Raw genomic sequence first — 17,637 nt, 5'->3', positions numbered from 1 at the left:
ATCTCATACTGATCCCCACCAGAGTATTAAAAGGGAAATATAATTTAATAGGCCTCATCTTAAGCAATACTCTCCGACTTTTACAAAGTCCCTTCTGGGAGAGTCCCGAAGGGAGCAACCAGGTCTCCTGCGTTGTGTAATTGTGGTTCTGCCCCCTGCTATTCAAAGCTGTAACTCACAGCATTTTACAGTTGGGGGAACAGAGCCATAATTCAATGGGAAATACATCATCGCACCCCCAGGCCACCCACTAATCCCTGGAAGTGACTGGAACACTTTGGAACACAAATTTCATAGAGCCCTCCAAACTTTGGGACTCTCCTGGGCATTCAGGGACAGATGGCTAGCATTCCTCCTTGGTGTACAAATTTGTGCAGCAATAAAAGAAAATTTGTGTCCTGGATATGCAGAGGGTGCAGAGAAAGCCAGTGACATGATCTGATCAGTGGCGCCAAGAGAGGGTACAAATTACCTAAGGTACATGGCCGTGCCTTCTGTGATTAGGCCATGACCCCTGAAAAGTACCTGGGCCCAGCCTGGGGAATCCTCATTAGAGTGGGTGCTTCTAATGTGCTAGACACACCCACAAAGAGGTGTGGCCATGCCCCCAGCATGCTGTGGTCACACCCCCTCCAGGGGCGGTGGGTGGGGCCCAGGAAGTTGTTGTACCGGGGCCCATGATTTCTCTTGCCAGCCCTGGACATGATTTAGGGCTATGTAAGAAGCTGTATTTATTCACAATATGTGAGGAACGTTCTGATCACAGTGTATTACCAGATCTTTCCTAGAGGTAGTTTAGAGAAGAAGCAACTTAGGCCCTCATTCCGAGTTGATCGCTCGCTAGCTGCTTTGAGCAGCAGTGCAAACGCTATGCCGCCGCCCTCTGGGAGTGTATCTTAGCTTAGCAGAAGTGCGAACGAAAGGATCGCAGATCGGCTGCAAAAAATTTTCGAGCAGTTTCTGAGTAGCTCCAGACCTACTCCTAACTTGTGATCACTTCAGACTGTTTAGTTCCTGTTTTGACGTCACGAACACGCCCTGCGTTCGGCCAGCCACGCCTGTTTTTCCCCAGGCACGCCTGCATTTGCAACTGACACGACTGCGTTTTTACACACACTCCCCAGTTACCACCCAGAAACACACTAACTTCCTGTCAATCACTCTGCGGCCAGCAGTGCGACTGAAAAGCGTCGCTAGACCTTGTGTGAATCTACATCGATTGTTGTGAAAGTACATCGCGCATGCGCATTGCGTCCCATACGAATGCGCAGTAGTGCCGCTTTTTTGCCTAATCGCTGCGAACAACGGCAGCTAGCGATCAAATAAGAATGACCCCTTTCATCTCCAGATACAAAAAGGCTTCTCTACATGAAGAGCGTGGAAACCTAATAACATACTCCCACAACTGGTATAAGCGGACAATGATTAGTGGTCTTCCTGCAGAACACAATCTCAGAGCGTCTGCCGTGGATAAACATGGTCTAATTTGTTGATCTGGGAAGTAATAGATTTATGGTGGCAGGAAAAGGTTTTTAGATGCATTTTCATATACTTTACCTAATAGTATTTCTTTGTTTGGTGAAGGTCAAAATTGGCAAACATTACGGTCTTTCACTGAAGCCTACTAAAAAGGTCTACAGGCAATAGGTCTACCACTAATGGTACACATGCATTAGGTCAACAGGGTCAAAAAGGGCGACATAGAATAGATAGACAGTAGGAAGGATCGACATGGTCAAAAGGTCGACATCTAAACGGTCGACACGAAGACGGTAGACACATTTTCTTGTTTTTTGGGGGTGGTGTATTGTCACTTTTCTGCCACAAACAAGCCCCTTTAGTGTACCACGCCCCCTCGCACGGCTCACTTTGCTCGCCATGCTTCGATCAGCTACAGCTGCGCTTTACACAGGTTACTATTCCCAATCGTAGTCCACGTGGATGGTAAAGTATGAAAAAACTGAAAAAATAAAACAAAAAACTTGTGTCATGTCAACTTTTTGACCCTGTCGAACTTTTTGAACTGTCTGTCTTTTACATGTCGACCTTTTGACCCTGTCAACCTAATGCATGTCTACATTTAGTGGTAGACCTATTGACTGTAGATCTGTAGTCCGGATACCATAATGCATACCTCCGAAGTGTTCCGTTAGGCAGTCAGCTCTCCTGCCACTATCTGCTGCCTGGCACTCCCGATGCCTCCTGATGACCGAGCCTCCACTCCTGTTCACAGTCCTCCAGACCTCCTCCTGATGTTATCCTACACCCAGGTGGTTGGACCACCTTGATCCCTTACTGGTGCAAATATTATCTTCTGCTCCCTGAATCATGTGAAATCATATGCCATTACTATTATATTATATTATATTGATCTCAACCCTGTTTCAATTCTGCCTTTTATGCCCGTGTGTTGTGCTCTTCTCTTATATTTTCTTCCTGTGACCCCACTGTATGCTATACCTCTACTATCTGCACATCCTGCCCGCAGCAACCTATGCAGGATGGTTCCTAGATGGGTGTTGTATGGTATGCCGGCGGCAGAGGCGTCACCAGGTGTGGTGACACCCGGTGCGCACCCCTGATGTACTGCCGCGGTCGCGGCAAAAAAGGGGCGTGGTCTTACAGCTAGGGGGCGTGGCTTCGCGGGGATAATGGTATCGTCACTCTGGGGGCGTGCCCAGCATCTCCGGAGATGCTGGGCTTCCCCCAGAGACGGTCTCAGTGTGCTGTCAGCTCCTCTGCTATGACAGGAGCCGGGTGCTGTAGCGGAATTTCACACTGCAGCACCTGGCTCCTGTCATTGCGGAGGAGCTGACATTTGGTGTTACCCCCTCCAGGTGTCACACCCGGGTGCGGGCCGCACCCCCCGCACCCGCCTTGTGACGCCACTGGCCGGCGGCCAGCATACCGGCTCATTATTCTCCCTCCAGGGGTGTCGTGGACCCCCAAGAGGGAGTAAAGTTGCCGTTATGCCGGGTGTTGGGATTCCGGCACCAGTATACTGTGCGCCGGGATCCCAACAGCCGGCAAACTGAATACCACCCCTCCTAGATGAGCAGGATGTACTACAGTACATGTTGATCTATTCATACAGGGTATATCATATTACACGTGTCAGTTTTCCCATATATGTCTTTGGTCCTTGTATCAGAGACGTGCAGTCAGGGGAGGCAGGGGAGGCAGTGCCTCCCCTGTCATAATGATTAAGATAATACAAAGAAGATGCATATGACACATATTCTGTGCCATATGTATCTTCTTAATATTATTCTTAGCGTTGCTGTTTTGTATATGTGTTTGGGAGGCACCGATCGTGGTGCCTCCCGTTGTCACTGGGGAAAGTATGGGGAGCGGGGGGCGGGCACGGGCGGGGACTAGCCATGGGCTGTAAAAGCCCATTGAAAATATATGGGAAAGCGGCACCATTAGTGGTGCGGCTTTCCTACAGGGACGTGCTTTCAACCTATGAAAGCACGTCCCTGCCAGTGAGGCCACAGTGATTGGCCAGCGGATCCGTCACTGGATCCGCTGTCAATCACTGTGTGGGCGACGCTGGCGGAGGAGGTGCAGGCGGCTGGATGCGGTGATGGTGCGGGCGGCGGGATGCGGCATTGGAGCGGGCGTCGGCGGTGCGGGTTGCGGCGGCGGAAATTACCTTTATCCTGCAGAGTTTGGCAGCGGAGCGGTTCCAGTTTCGAAAATGGCGCCTCAGCGTCATTTTTTTAATTCAAGATGGCCGCCGCGAGCCAATCACGGCTCGCCGCGTCATCGCCCCGCCCCCTCTGGCTGACTTATATAAGTCAGCGCGAGGCGGAGGAGAGTCAGTCCGACGGCGGAGGAGGAGCTGTGAAGAGCTCCTGAAGAATGAAGACGCCGGAAGTCCTGGCTGGGCGGCGGCTATGCAAAAGAGCTTAGCAGCCGCCGCCCACCAGGTGAAGACGCTGGAAGCCCTGGGGAGGTGGTGCCCCCCCAGGTGAAGACGCTGGAAGCCCTGGGAAGGCGGCGGCCACGCAAAAGAGCTTAAAGGCCGCCGCCCCCAGGTGAAGATCCAGTTTAATAAAGCTTATTTTCAAGACTGTGTGGTGTTTTTATTTTAATATTTTCTTTACAGGTGGACTACAGGTGCCAGCGGGCACTTTATGTCCAGGCATGCTGGCACTTATGGTTCTCCAAGTGCCAGCATGCTGGGCCAGGCTTGCTGGGACCTGTAGGCTACCTGTAAAGAACAATATTACTATTCTTTGCAGGTGGACTACAGGTGCCAGCAGGGCCTTTGTGTCCGGGCATGCTGGCACTTGTGGTTCTCCAAGTGCCAGCATGCTGGGGCAGGCTTGCTGGGACCTGTAGGCCATCTGTAAAGAACAATATTAACACAATGAACCCCGCACCCACCGCCACCAGGTTGGTTATTGCTCGGGAGGGGGGACCCCATTTTTATTTTTTGGGGTTCCCACTTTCCGAGGAATTCCAACCCTGGGCTGACTGGTTGGGGGGCAGATTAATGTAATGGCAGGGGGACCCCACACTGAGTGTCTCCCCTGCTATGGCATTACTCCCCCTGGCTGGTTCTGCCTAGTGCTGGTTTTACTGGTGTGTTGGGGGACCACACTTTTTTTTTTCAGGGGGGGGGGGCTTGTTAGCTGCCAGTGCCTCCCCAACCAGTGACCTCACCGCACGTCACTGCCTTGTATGGATTATCACCCACAGTCTAACCTCTACAGTACGCCCAACATGGCAGCCTCACCTGGCACGCTCGTGGATGGGATGAACTATACAAGCGTCAGGCACACTAATACACTAGAACTAGTACATTCTACAAAATGATAGGTAGAATCTCATTTGGTTGCTATCGACAATTTTTCCAGTTGTCCAGTTTAAAAGGATTGATAAATCTCCCCTTAAGAATTGTTAGAAATTGCCCCAGACTATCCTACATCCCAGATCGCCAAATAATTGCTGCTTTCATAATAACAAAATAATAACAATACAGTGGATAGAGACGTTATTATTAAAGACTTGACCCACTTGTGTCTACATTTACCATGACCACAACATAACAACTCTTCATGGTGCGCTTATCTCTGCGATACAGTCGGAATGTGTAATAATGCATTTTTACATCAGCCACCAGGAGATGAAAGGCTTTTCTGAATACAAGACTGCTCAGTTATGTTGTGAATGCAGAGCGTCCTGTGTGCTTTCCTTCTAAGACTGCAATTCTGCTCCTGCATTGTTCAAGCCAACAAACTGTTACAATTTCAGAAAAGCCTGTTCAGTGTCATTAAATGCAATCGCTCTCCCCATGCTGCTATGTTGTTTGCCTTGGCAACAGAGGAACTCCTACTGATGCTATTACATTCCTTTCTTATCAGACCATTATTCTGCTGTATTTTACATCAAATGCGGGTATCACAGATATCTACAATTGGATGAAAGCGAGGGATCGGGGAGTGCAACGGCTGATCTGAGGAGTAACAGGGAATTTTAGTCAATTTTAAGTTAAACCTCTCCTTGCAAAATGTTGCTAGGTCGTGTCACCTTTTTTCCAGGCTAAGGGATACATTTACTAAGCGGTGATAAGAGCGGAGAAGTGAGCCGGTGGAAAAGTTGCCCCATCAACCAATTAGCAGCTCTGTATAAATGTTATAGTATGCAAATTATAGATGTTACTTCAGTGCTGATTGGTTGCTATGGGCAACTTCTCCACTGGCTCACTTCTCCGCTTTTATCACTGCTTAGTAAATGTCCCCCTAACTCACCAAAGACTATCACACCTATGGTACAATTTAAAACGTTATAAAATATTACTTACATTTCTTGAAACTCTTCTGCAGCTTTCTAGATTGATTTATACAGATATGGAGCATTATTATTATTATTATTCTTTATTTATATGGCGACACATGGGATCCGCAGCACCCAATTACAGAGTAAACAAATAAGAAAAACATGAAGACAGTGACTTACAGTTTAATACAATATAGGACAAGTACAGGGTATATAAACATAGCTGAGTCAGCAAACAGCACTGAAATCAGTATCAGTGCGGCAGAATACAGAGGGATTTGGTGCCATCAAAGGGAGTATTGAAAAGAAGATAGGTTAAGTAAGAGCTGTAAAAGCACATGAGGGAAGAGGGCCCTGCTCGTGAGAGCTTACATTCTAACGGATAGGCGCACACAGACAGGGATGACACAAATGGGGTATAAAGTGAGCCACAGAGGGCTTAGGATGAGAGCCGGGTGGGTTTGGGGAAGAAGTGGGTCTTGAGAGCCCGTTTAAAGTTTTGTAGAGAGGTGGAGAGTCTGAGGGGGAGAGGTAGAGAATTCCAGAGAAAGGGAGCAGCACGTGCAAAATCTTGGAGGTAGGCGTGGGAGGAGGTAATTAGTAGGCAGGAGAGGCGGTGTGCATTAGTAGAGCGAGGGACGGGAGCGTAAAGGGAGATATAACACCTTTGTATACTTACAGTCATATTGCAAAGATCCATTATCAACCACAATGCACAGACATCAGTGCAGTTCTTCTACCACTGACAAATGTATTTGTAAAATGTGGGGCCTGCTGGGAATATGTACACTGTTTTGTGATAAGCTGAGAACTGTACACGCCAGCAGTTATAATGTAAGCAATGACCAGTCCAGTGGCTTAACCAGACTTTGTGGTTTTGCAAACTCACGGATGGACTAGAGGATGCTGACCCATACTTTAGGGGATGCTGACCCGTATTATCTGGGACCCAGAACAGAGTCTAACACCAAGGACCTATGCAAGGGGATTTGGGCTTCGAAGCACTTGACACGCTGGTCTGGCCCTCTGTATGGTTTCTCTGTGTAAGAGCCGCTCTTACACAGTGGCAAGATGACGTCACATATATCCAGATACACTATCTGCAGCAATCTTGGTTAGGGAATGAAGTTTCCCCAAAGGAGCCATTTTGTTGGAGATTGTGCAGTAGCACACTCTACTTCTAATACTGTAGGTCCCCTAAAAAGAATTTGATCTGTCGAGGCAGAAAGTCTTGCCTGCAGGGTTGTCTCATCAATCTGTGTAAGCTCATCAGCCAGCCAGTGGCAGACATACATTTTTGGGGGTCCTGAAGCTTGAACTGTTATGGGGACCACTTCACAACCAGCAATAATAGGGCAACATTCAAAGAGGACCACGGGCCTTGCAAGGACTTTGAGACCCAAATGGCGGAGAACGGGGTGCAGTCTTTAAACATGGGCCATATACTGTAGTGTGCCCCTTCCCACCAGCCTGTGTCTGCGGTGACAGGTGAGGTATTTGGCATGGTGAGCCTGCGGGGACAGATGTGGTGGGTGACGTGGTGAGAGTCTGTGTGGCAGATGTAGTGGGTGACAGGGTGAGAGTCTGTGGGGCAGGTCTGGTTACAGCACCCTTCCACCATCATTGTCTACCTGTCACAGCACTGCCCCCTTCAATAATCACCTAACAGCACCCCCTTTAGTAATCACCTCAGTCACCCCCCCTTCCTTTCAATAATCACCTCACAGAACCCCCTCTTCAATAAACACCTGACAGCACACACCGCTCAGCGCCAGTAAAATTACCTATTAGATGCCTCCTTATCCCGGATCATTTTTACCTTTCATTGCTCCCAGCCTACCACCATTCCTGGTAATGTCACACAGAGAAGCTCTGCAGGCTGATTAAAACAGATACACGTTTCATGCTATTAACAGAGCCCAATTGGCCTGTTTGTGATGCAGGGCCTGCCAGGGAGGTGCAATCACACTCTCAATATGGGGTAGCCACAGTGCCGTAACTAGACATTTTAGCGCTGTGTGCAAGAAATGGCATCGGCGCCCCCCACACACACACACACCCCCTTTACGTAAACCGGCGGCAGTGCGCGCCGTAGGCGCGCGCAAAAAATATAGGGAAAGGGGTGTGGCCACAAAATAATACTGATTCATATAATGGTGCACAGTAGTCTCCATTATTCAAATTATTCCGCACAGTAGCGCCACTACACCAGGTAGAGCCGCTTTTTCACATTACGGCAGACAGATTCCCCTTTTTATACATTACAGCAGACAGCGTCCCCTTTTTACACATTACAGCAGACAGCGTCCCCTCTTTACACATTAAGGCAGACAGCGTCCCCTTTTTTACACATTACGGCAGACAGCGTCCCCTTTTTACACATTACGGCAGACAGCGTCCTCTCTTTACACATTACGGCAGATAGCGTCCCCTTTTTTACACATTACGGCAGACAGCGTCCCTTTTTTTACACATTACGGCAGACAGCGTCCCCCTTTTACACATTACGGCAGGCAGCACCCCCCTTTTTACACATTACGGCAGACAGCGTCCCATATAAACATACATATATATATATACACATATACACACTCACACACACACACACACACACATTACATACATAGACACACACATAAAGCAACACAGAGAGCCAAAAATTCCAATTTTATAAACTGCAGCATAATAAAAAACAACAACAACATTATAACAGCAGGATGATTTAAACAAAAAATAAAAAAATACAGCTAGCTTACTTTTTTTCTCTGCAGCTGGCAAGCTGCTTGTGGCACTCTGCTGGCTGGCTCCACAAACTCTTCTTTCCTGCATCCTGCGTGCCCAGCCAATGACTGAGCCGCAGGCTGCACCTTAACACCATTGGACAGCTGATCTGTCGCTCAGCTGTCCTGAACTTCTATGCGGCGCTGGAGCCTCTGCTGTTCGGTTGCCAGGGCAACCTACAGAGAGCCGTCGGAGGCTCTGACCGCGACCGCCGCCTGCCCAATCACCCGCCGATAAGTGAGCCGCCTCCTCAGGGACAGGAGGTGGGAGCGCAGCCAGGGGGAATATGCGCTCCAACTAGGTGTGCGCTGTGGGCAATGCCCCTTCAGCACACACCTAGTTACGGCGCTGGGTAGCCATGTCTCTTCAGTGGCACACCGTGTAAGAATTTAACATGGTTGGTTTAGGATGATCATGTAATAACATCTGATTGCAAGTAACTCATGATCTTTGCATAAGGATTGTGCTAGAAAAAGTTAATTTCCAGGGCAAACAGAAATGAGGGGTCTATGTACTAAGGGCCTAATTCAGACCTGATCGCTGTGCTGCAAATTACACTGTCCTGCCATCAGATAGTCGCCGCCCAGGGAGAGTGAAAATTCACCCCGTGCAAGTGTGCGATTGCATGTGTATGCCATGCGAAAATTCCTCTCAGTCAGCGGACAGCTGCAAAACCGTTCACATCACACTCACCATCGAATATTTTTCCCATTCTGTGCAGTGTGTGCAGTCTGTGCGTAGCTCAATACTTACTCCTCCAGTGCAAAGAAATCAGGCTGATAAGGGCCGGAGCTGACGTCACACACCCGCCGTGAAAACGCTTGGGAACGCCTCCGTTTTTCCAGACAATCCCAGGAAACGGCCAGTTACCACCCCCAAATGTCCTCTTCCTGTCAATCATCTTGCGAAGGCCGTACAATCGAAAAATTTTCGTACCATCCTGTCGCTGTTTTGTGACGCACCTGCGCAATGAAGTGCATACACATGTGCAGTAGTTCGATAATCACCTGCTGTGCGAAAACACAGCAGCATTCAGGTCTGAACCGGGCCCTAAGCCTTGGAGAAAGAATACGTGGATGGAGATAACGTACCAGCCAATCAGCTCCTACCTGCCATGTTAAATGACAGTTAGTAGCTGGTTGGCATTTTATCTCCCTCCAAGGCTTAGTACATAGATCCCTATATCCCTTCTTCACTTGGTAAGTGGACAGCCACTAATTCCTCCCTCCCTCTATTGAGACTACATCAAAATACTCACATTATGCTGCAGCTTGTAAAATATACAGGGCAGATTTATTAAGCTCGGTGAAGTGATAAAGTGGAAGGTGATAAAGGACCAGCCAATCAGATTCTAACTTCCATGTCACAGGCTGGGTTTGAAAAATGTCAGTTAGGAGCTGACTGGCTGGGACTTTATCTCCTTCCAATTTATCACTTCACCAAGCTTAATAAATCTGCCCCACAGTACCTTGAGCTTCTGCTGTCTGTCAGCTTGAGAGAAGAATTGATACACTATAAGATTACAACGGTCAACACGAATTTTGTGTCTGTGTTCTGCAGTGGCGTGCGGTGAGGTCACTGGCTGGGGAGGCACATTATTTATATATATATATATATATATATACACACACATATATATACGCATATATATATATATATATATATATATATATATATATAGTTGAGTACTCTTTATCCTAACGACAATTTTAATTTTTTCAGAAAATTGAAACGTTGATTTTCTTACTGGCCGGTGTTTGAGCCTTATTGAATATGCTGGGAGTGCCGGATGCCACTCAACTATGTTACCATACGGATTTGTGAGGGCACCAGGCGCCATTACTTTCCATACAGAGAGTGTGTCGGACCACTTGCTACAAATAAATAAATATATATATATATATATATATATATATATAGCGTGAGGCTGGGCACTCTGTGGACTTAGCTGGATAAATCACTTCAGTCATCAGGAGAAATTGCAATGTTTCGGTCTTTTAATGCCCGTAATCAGGCAACACTTAAAAACGTTTGTAAGTGTTGCCTGATGACGGGAATTAAAAGACCGAAACATTGCAATTTCTCCTGATGTCTGAAGTGATTTTTCCAGCTAAGTCCACAGAGTGCCCAGCCTCACGCTATATATATATATATATATATCCATTACATTTGCGAGCACCGTGGCAGATGTACAAATAAGAGTGCCAGACAGTCGCTATATATATATATATATATATATATATATATAGATAGATAGATAGATAGATATATATAGATATATATATGTATATATATATATATATATTTATATATATATATAATATATCTCCCCCCTGTCCCTGCCCTGCAGCCCAAGTGATCTGGGGTTGAGTTGCCCAGTCACTTCCCACCCAGCCCAACTGCCCCCCTCTCTCACCTTGGCCCTGGTCTGGGAAAGTATAAATGCCGGTGATGCTGCTGGCTAGGACAGGAGGACAGAGGAGAAGGAAGGAGCGGTAAGTGCTGGCCGCCGCTCTCACGCGCTCTCCAGCTCAAGGGTTCCTCTGAAGCTGACGCTGCGCTAGTGACAGGCAGCTTCATTACTAATGCCGGCTCCCGCTGCCTCTTCATCCCGCCGCGCCTCTGTAGTCACAGTTCCACAGTAGCGCCGGGACCCGCCGTTGTTTCACCCGGCTGCGTATGGGTGATTGGACCAGCGGATCCAGCACGGGATCCGCTGTCCAATCACATCTACCTCGCTGACAGGGGCGGGTTTTCCCTGTCAACGAGGCACTTGTATAAGTGCCGCTTCCCCTCTGGTTTTTAATGGGCTTTTACAGCCCAGTGCTTGCCCCCCCCCCCCCCTCTCCCCGCTTTAACCTGTTCCTATTGATAACGGGAGGCACTGCTAGCAGTGCCTCCCAAACTACATTACAGCATTAAAATGGTCAGAATAATATAAAGAAATTACTTATGACACAGAATATGTGTCATAAGTGTCTTCTTTATATTATTTGAATCATTAATGACAGGGGAGGCACAGCCTCCCCTGCCTCCCCTGACTGCACGTCCCTGGTGTTCTGCATATCTGATTTTTATTTCTTCCACATTACTAATTAAAGAAAATATAGTTTTACCCCAAAAAGTTTGCTATTTGTTGCATGTACAGTGACCTATTCTGCAGAACTACAGCTATATTATATGGACAATCATTCCAGTCTGTATTAATAAAAGGTTTACAGTTCCAGAAATCTCATTGTCTGTGCATTGAGAGATAGACATGGTTTAGCTATCTTAATAGTTACACACTTCTTACGTGTGTCAGAATACCACTTGCTTTCCCCCCGCTCGTCCCCTCCCTTACTTACCAAAACATGCTTCTCCATATATGGTCATTCAAAAACTTTAATACATATTGATCATTGTAAAAGGGACAAAAGCAACGTTTAAAAAAAAATAGACAAAGGTTTTGGTTATTTTTCGATATAGAGAATCAGAAAATAGTCATTAAAATAAAGACTCAATTTTTTATTTTATTTTTTTTCCCACCGGGGTTATCAAAGCTTGCTAATCATCAATATTAATTAAGAAAGCAAAACAGGAATTCGGTTCCCATTTAAAGCTACCATTTAATAAATACTAACAAATCCAGTTCTGTAATATTACTTATATAAAAATCAATATGGTTCTGTTAATTTTGAACAGAAAATGCCTAAAGAAAAGTGTTTTTTTTGTTTTGTTTTTTAAGATTACACTTATTTCTATTTTGACAAACTAACATAATGTATATTCTAAAGCCCCATACACTGTAGACGAGAAAGTGAAAGATCTCGCTCAGAAGGCCGATCTGAGTGAGATCTTTTACAATCTCATCCAGTGCGTACATTCAGTGTCGTTAATGACCCCCTCCCTCGTCTGAACATGTACAGATGAGGGAGGTCCTTGTTAATGACAGCCATACTGCAGATACAACACGGCTGTCGTTCCCCCTGCCACCCCCCACCCCCCCTTCACCGTGGCTCCCTTCCCTGCCAGCGTTGGCGGGGATCGTCTAATGTGTACTGGACTTTAGTTACTATAGCTCAATATGTCCTGTTGTTCCTCCCGTGCAAAGTTTCCTACAAGCACAAATAAAACCTAGAAAACAAACAGCTATACCTAATAAACCATAAAACCGCATCTGTTTCATTCTGGGAAACAGTAAAAAGCTTTTCTATTTAAATTTTTTAATTGATATTTCACATTAATTTCGTATAATTTTCTGATAACTGCAGTATATGCCTATCCTACTTATGTGTTCTTAGAAAATCCATTTCTATGAATATTGTCTTTTAGCGTCAAATTCAATACTGTCATCTACAAGGACTGGAGAAATGCAAGGTTACCCACATTCTTGCGAGCAGGGCCTTCCTACCTCTATGTCTGTTTGTTATTACCCAGTTTTGTTCTATAACTGTTATTCCAATTGTAAGGCACAACGGAATATACTGCGCTATATAAGAAACTGCTAATAACAACAACAACACATAAGGCAAGTAATGGATGAATTTAATTATTATTATTTTACAATATGCTTATCCCTTCTACAGAGCAGTACAAGGTAACTCAGACATAAAGAGCAATATAACAATGACATAGCTGTAACTGGATAGGAGCAGTAATAGGAATGAGGACCATAATCAAAACAGCTTGCAGAGTAAAGTATATATGGGAGTAGGGATGGCCATCGACCATTCAAAATCATTGATGGCCTATGGCCGTTGTTGAGTACTTTAGCCATTGATGGGGGAGAACCAGATGGTTTCCTGACATCGATGGTAAAGACTAACCAGATATTTTTTCCCTCCTCTGGGACACGGAGCATAGCCCCCCCCCCCCCTCCCCCCGCAAAGCCCCGTCCCAGTCACTGATTGGCTGGCAGCCCACTGCATAGTAAAGAAGGGATAACCATCAGTGGGTGAAACCATTGATGGATCCTTAGGAGATGGTTTCATACCATCGATGTTATCCATCAATGATATCTGTGATGGTAACCATAGATGGATGACCCTCCAATAGCCATCCCTAAATTGGATAGAAAAAAAGATGGAAGGAATACGGAAGCTGGTACAATCTAACAGGGGTAAATTTACAAAGATGGGATTTCTATTTAAGATAGGATGTTGCCTATAGCAACCAATCAGATTCCAGGTATTATCTTCTAGAACAGGCATGTCCAAACTGCGGCCCTCCAGCTGTTGAGAAACTACACATCCCAGCATGCCCTGACACAGCTTTAGCATTCTCTGACAGCAAAACTGTGTCAGGGCATGCTGGGATATGTAGTTTCACAACAGCTGGAGGGCCACAGTTTGGGCATGCCTGTTCTAGAAGGTACCAGATAAATGAGAAGTAGAATCTGATTGGTAGCTATGGCCAACATCCCATCTTAAATAGAACTCCCATCTTGGTAAATTTATCCCTTAGAGCGGGGGTGGCCAACCAGTCAGTGACAAAGAGCCAAATAAACTTGTTGGGTACGTCAAAGAGCTGACATCGAGCCAATGGCGCGCATGCAAAAATGGAATGTGGCCTTGTGCCTGCTAGACCACACCCCGGTATAAAATACATTGAAAAAGCCAGAAGGACATAAAATAAAAAAATTTAAGCCAAATCCATTGAAAAAGCCACTTTCACATAATAAACTTCAGCTCCCCCATGTGTCACTCCTGCTAGCACACTCCTATGTCACTCCAGCCAGCTCCCCATGTGTCGCTCCTGCCAACACCCTCCTGTCACTCCAGCCACCTCTCCCATGTGTCACTCCTGCTACCACCCTCTTATATCACTCCAGCCAGCTCTCCCATGTGTCACTCCTGCTACCACCCTCCTATGTCACTCCAGCCATATCTCCCATGTGTCACTCCTGCCAACACCCTCCTGTCACTCCAGCCATATCTTCCATGTGTCACTCCTGCTACCACCCTCCTATGTCACTCCAGCCATATCTCCCATATGTCACTCCTGCTACCACCCTCCTATGTCACTCCAGCCAGCTCTCCTATGTGTCACTCCTGCCAACACCCTCCTGTCACTCCAGCCAGCTCTCCCATGTGTCACTCCTGCCAACACCCTCCTGTCACTCCAGCCAGCTCTTCCATGTGTCACTCCTGCCAACACCCTCCTGTCACTCCAGCCATATCTCCCATGTGTCACTCCTGCTACCACCCTCCTATGTCACTCCAGCCAGCTCTCCCATGTGTCACCACTTCCAGCACCCTCCCGCGTCACTCCTGCTAGGACCCTCTTGTGTCTCTCCAGCCAGCTCTCCCATGTGTCGCTCCTGCCAACACCCTCCTGTCACTCCAGCCATATCTCCCATGTGTCACTCCTGCTACCACCCTCCTATGTCACTCCAGCCATATCTCCCATGTGTCACTCCTGCTACCACCCTCCTATGTCACTCCAGCCAGCTCTCCCATGTGTCACTACTTCCAGCACCCTCCCGCGTCACTCCTGCTAGGACCCTCTTGTGTCTCTGCAGCCAGCTCTGCCATGTGTCACTCTAGCCCACCCTCATATATCACTACAGCCCCCCCCCCGCCCCCTCCCCCATCAACTCATGCCATGGCAGCAGTCCCTAATGTGTTCTCTGTTTGCTTGTGGTTGTCTCACCTCTAGGAGATCATGAGTGGATCAGAGACACACAAATATACTCACTTATACGTAGCAGATAATGTATGTAACATTTGTAACAGAAACCATAATGTAAATGAGGGATCAGTCTTACTGATACTGTATAGGGTAAAGACATATAGAAGAATCCAAAACAATTCCAAAGGTCAGGACAGGCAGCATACAATTGTAGGCAAATAATGACACTAAAGCTCAAATGAAATAAGCGGTATACAGAACCAACCCTGAACCACATGGAGGAACCACAGTAGCAGAAACTATCACTAGCAAGGAGACTAAATAGGGAATTCACTTGTGCACGAAAAAAAATGTACACAAAAAAATGGCCTTAACTGCATTTTTGTGCCTGATGTTTATTTATGCGCAATACAATTAAAGGCCATTTTTTTCAATTTTGGCTGAAAGCACATAGGATCCAGGATACATTCCTGGACTTAGGTGTATTTATGATAGTGGGTGAAAAAGAAAATGCCACTTAGCAGGGATTTTGTTTTGGGACACCAGCGGGTCCCGAACAAAAAAGGCCCAATAAGTGGCTGCATCAGGGCTAATTGGATAGCCCCTGGTGGACTAATTAGCTGCAGTGAATTACCGCAGCTAAATGAAGCAGCAAATTACCGCAGCTAATTGATCCCCCCATCCCCCTTCCCCTTATGCTTCATTCCAGGACACTGAGTATGTACAGTAACCGGCACCCAGCTGAGCAATCAGCGATGCAGTCATGTGGCCGCTGCAGCATATAAATGAGCATCAAGTACTGTAAGCCAGAATAAAAAGATATTTATAGGTTAAATGTGTTCAATATTTTTCATGTATATCTTAATAGAATGTGTTGTTTGAAGACCAAGTTTTGAAAATACATTTTTATAAAAAAAAAATTTTGATCTAAAGTCAGGGCAACAGTCACGAATTACCGTTTCAGGTTTGAATGACTGAATTAAATGCAATCTCAATTTTTGCAAAGGCCGTTGAGACTGCCTTGTCTCATCTCTTTCCTTTCACGTTGTCACCTTTTGTAGTCGGTGTATTCCCCACCCTGTGGTGACCTTGCACTTACAAGCAGCATGCCATTTTTTTCAAATAGATTTAGCAATGCGAGAACAGCACATTAGTATGGCTGATCTATGTCACTCTTCATTAAAATACAAACATGGTTGGTTTAGGATGATCCTGTAATGTCATGTGATAGCCAGAAACTCACGGCCATTGTGTAAGGATTGTGCTAGAAAATGTTGAAGTATGACTATGAATTTCATAGATTCCAGCGCAATCAAAATTCTTACGTACTTTCGAGAAAGTCTGTTTTATGCATACGGTGACAAATAACATAGAGTTCTGTCTGGCATATAAAATATATTTTTAGATACTTACTGCAATTCCAGATTCTTTTGTCGGCTTTACTGCCCATTAAATCATTTGCAGATTGCATGTAGCTGGTACAGCCATGGTCTGTGAATTACAGCAAGTTGATACATTTTGAATTACTTTGTTGTCCTATCATTCTAGGCAAAACGCCAATTGTTATTGTTACAGTAATAGTCTGAATTCTTACAGAATGTAGCAGCCTCTTGTGCAATGAGCAATACAGCAGTTTGTTTATTTATTTCTCACTTATAAATGTTTTACAAGTGAGAAACACACACTGGCTTATTTATCATAGGTGCAGTATGTGCTGTGTACACGGGCCCCCCGGGGGTCCACAGGGGCCTACACCCCAATAGCCTGCAGCCATTTTTTTCAATACATACCCTCCGGAGTCCTGTGCTGCAGCAGCAGAACTGCAGAAATCAATTGGAAAATTGTGCGGCAGCCATTTTCACAGTGTTTCGCGCATGTGCAGTAGGAAAATCACTGGGAAATTGGCCGACGCGCTATTTTCCTGAAGACCTGCGCATGTGCACTAGACTCAGGGACAGCGCTAGGGTCCCCTGGTGAGTCAAGAGTGCTGCTGCCTAGGGAGGAGGGGTTCCCGAAGGAGACTGCACACGGACCTCCTCCTCTCTGAAGACTTATCATCATGTATGTCCTAATGGTTCATTGTTTCCCTGACTTCCCATTGCAGCTATTGTATAAACGGGTGTGATATAATATAGCAGTGGTCGGGATGCCGGTGGTCACATGACCGACATTGGCATCCTGACAACGAGAATGCAGACAGGGGATGGGGTCATTATTATACCCCTCCCATGTTCCCTAATCCGTCTGGGGGGTGCCTGGGGCTAAGATTCGGGGGTGACAGCTAGGGCTAAACACCCTCCCTCCCCCACAGCCCTAACAGTCACATGGATACTTGCCTTTGGAGTGTTGGCAGTCGGTGTTCCGGTGTCGGGATTCCAGCATCAGTCACATGACAGCATGGAGCTTTATACTCCAGTCCCTGCCCCAGTAGAGTTTACAACCTATAAACCCTACCAC

The 17,637-nt window shown here is 46.4% G+C and overlaps 1 long non-coding RNA gene across 1 annotated transcript in view; it reads right to left on the bottom strand.

The window, feature by feature from the left end:
- Nucleotides 1-17,637, bottom strand: part of LOC134928525 (uncharacterized) — a 198,138-nt gene that overhangs the window by 102,797 nt on the left and 77,704 nt on the right. The window contains exon 4 of the long non-coding RNA XR_010177943.1: nucleotides 16,594-16,671. This is a non-coding gene — a long non-coding RNA (uncharacterized LOC134928525). The remainder of the gene's footprint in view (nucleotides 1-16,593; nucleotides 16,672-17,637) is intronic.

This window comes from Pseudophryne corroboree, chromosome 5 (assembly GCF_028390025.1).
Source record: "Pseudophryne corroboree isolate aPseCor3 chromosome 5, aPseCor3.hap2, whole genome shotgun sequence".
NCBI classification, from domain to species: domain Eukaryota; kingdom Metazoa; phylum Chordata; class Amphibia; order Anura; family Myobatrachidae; genus Pseudophryne; species Pseudophryne corroboree.
This window is presented reverse-complemented; position numbering and strand designations above follow the sequence as displayed.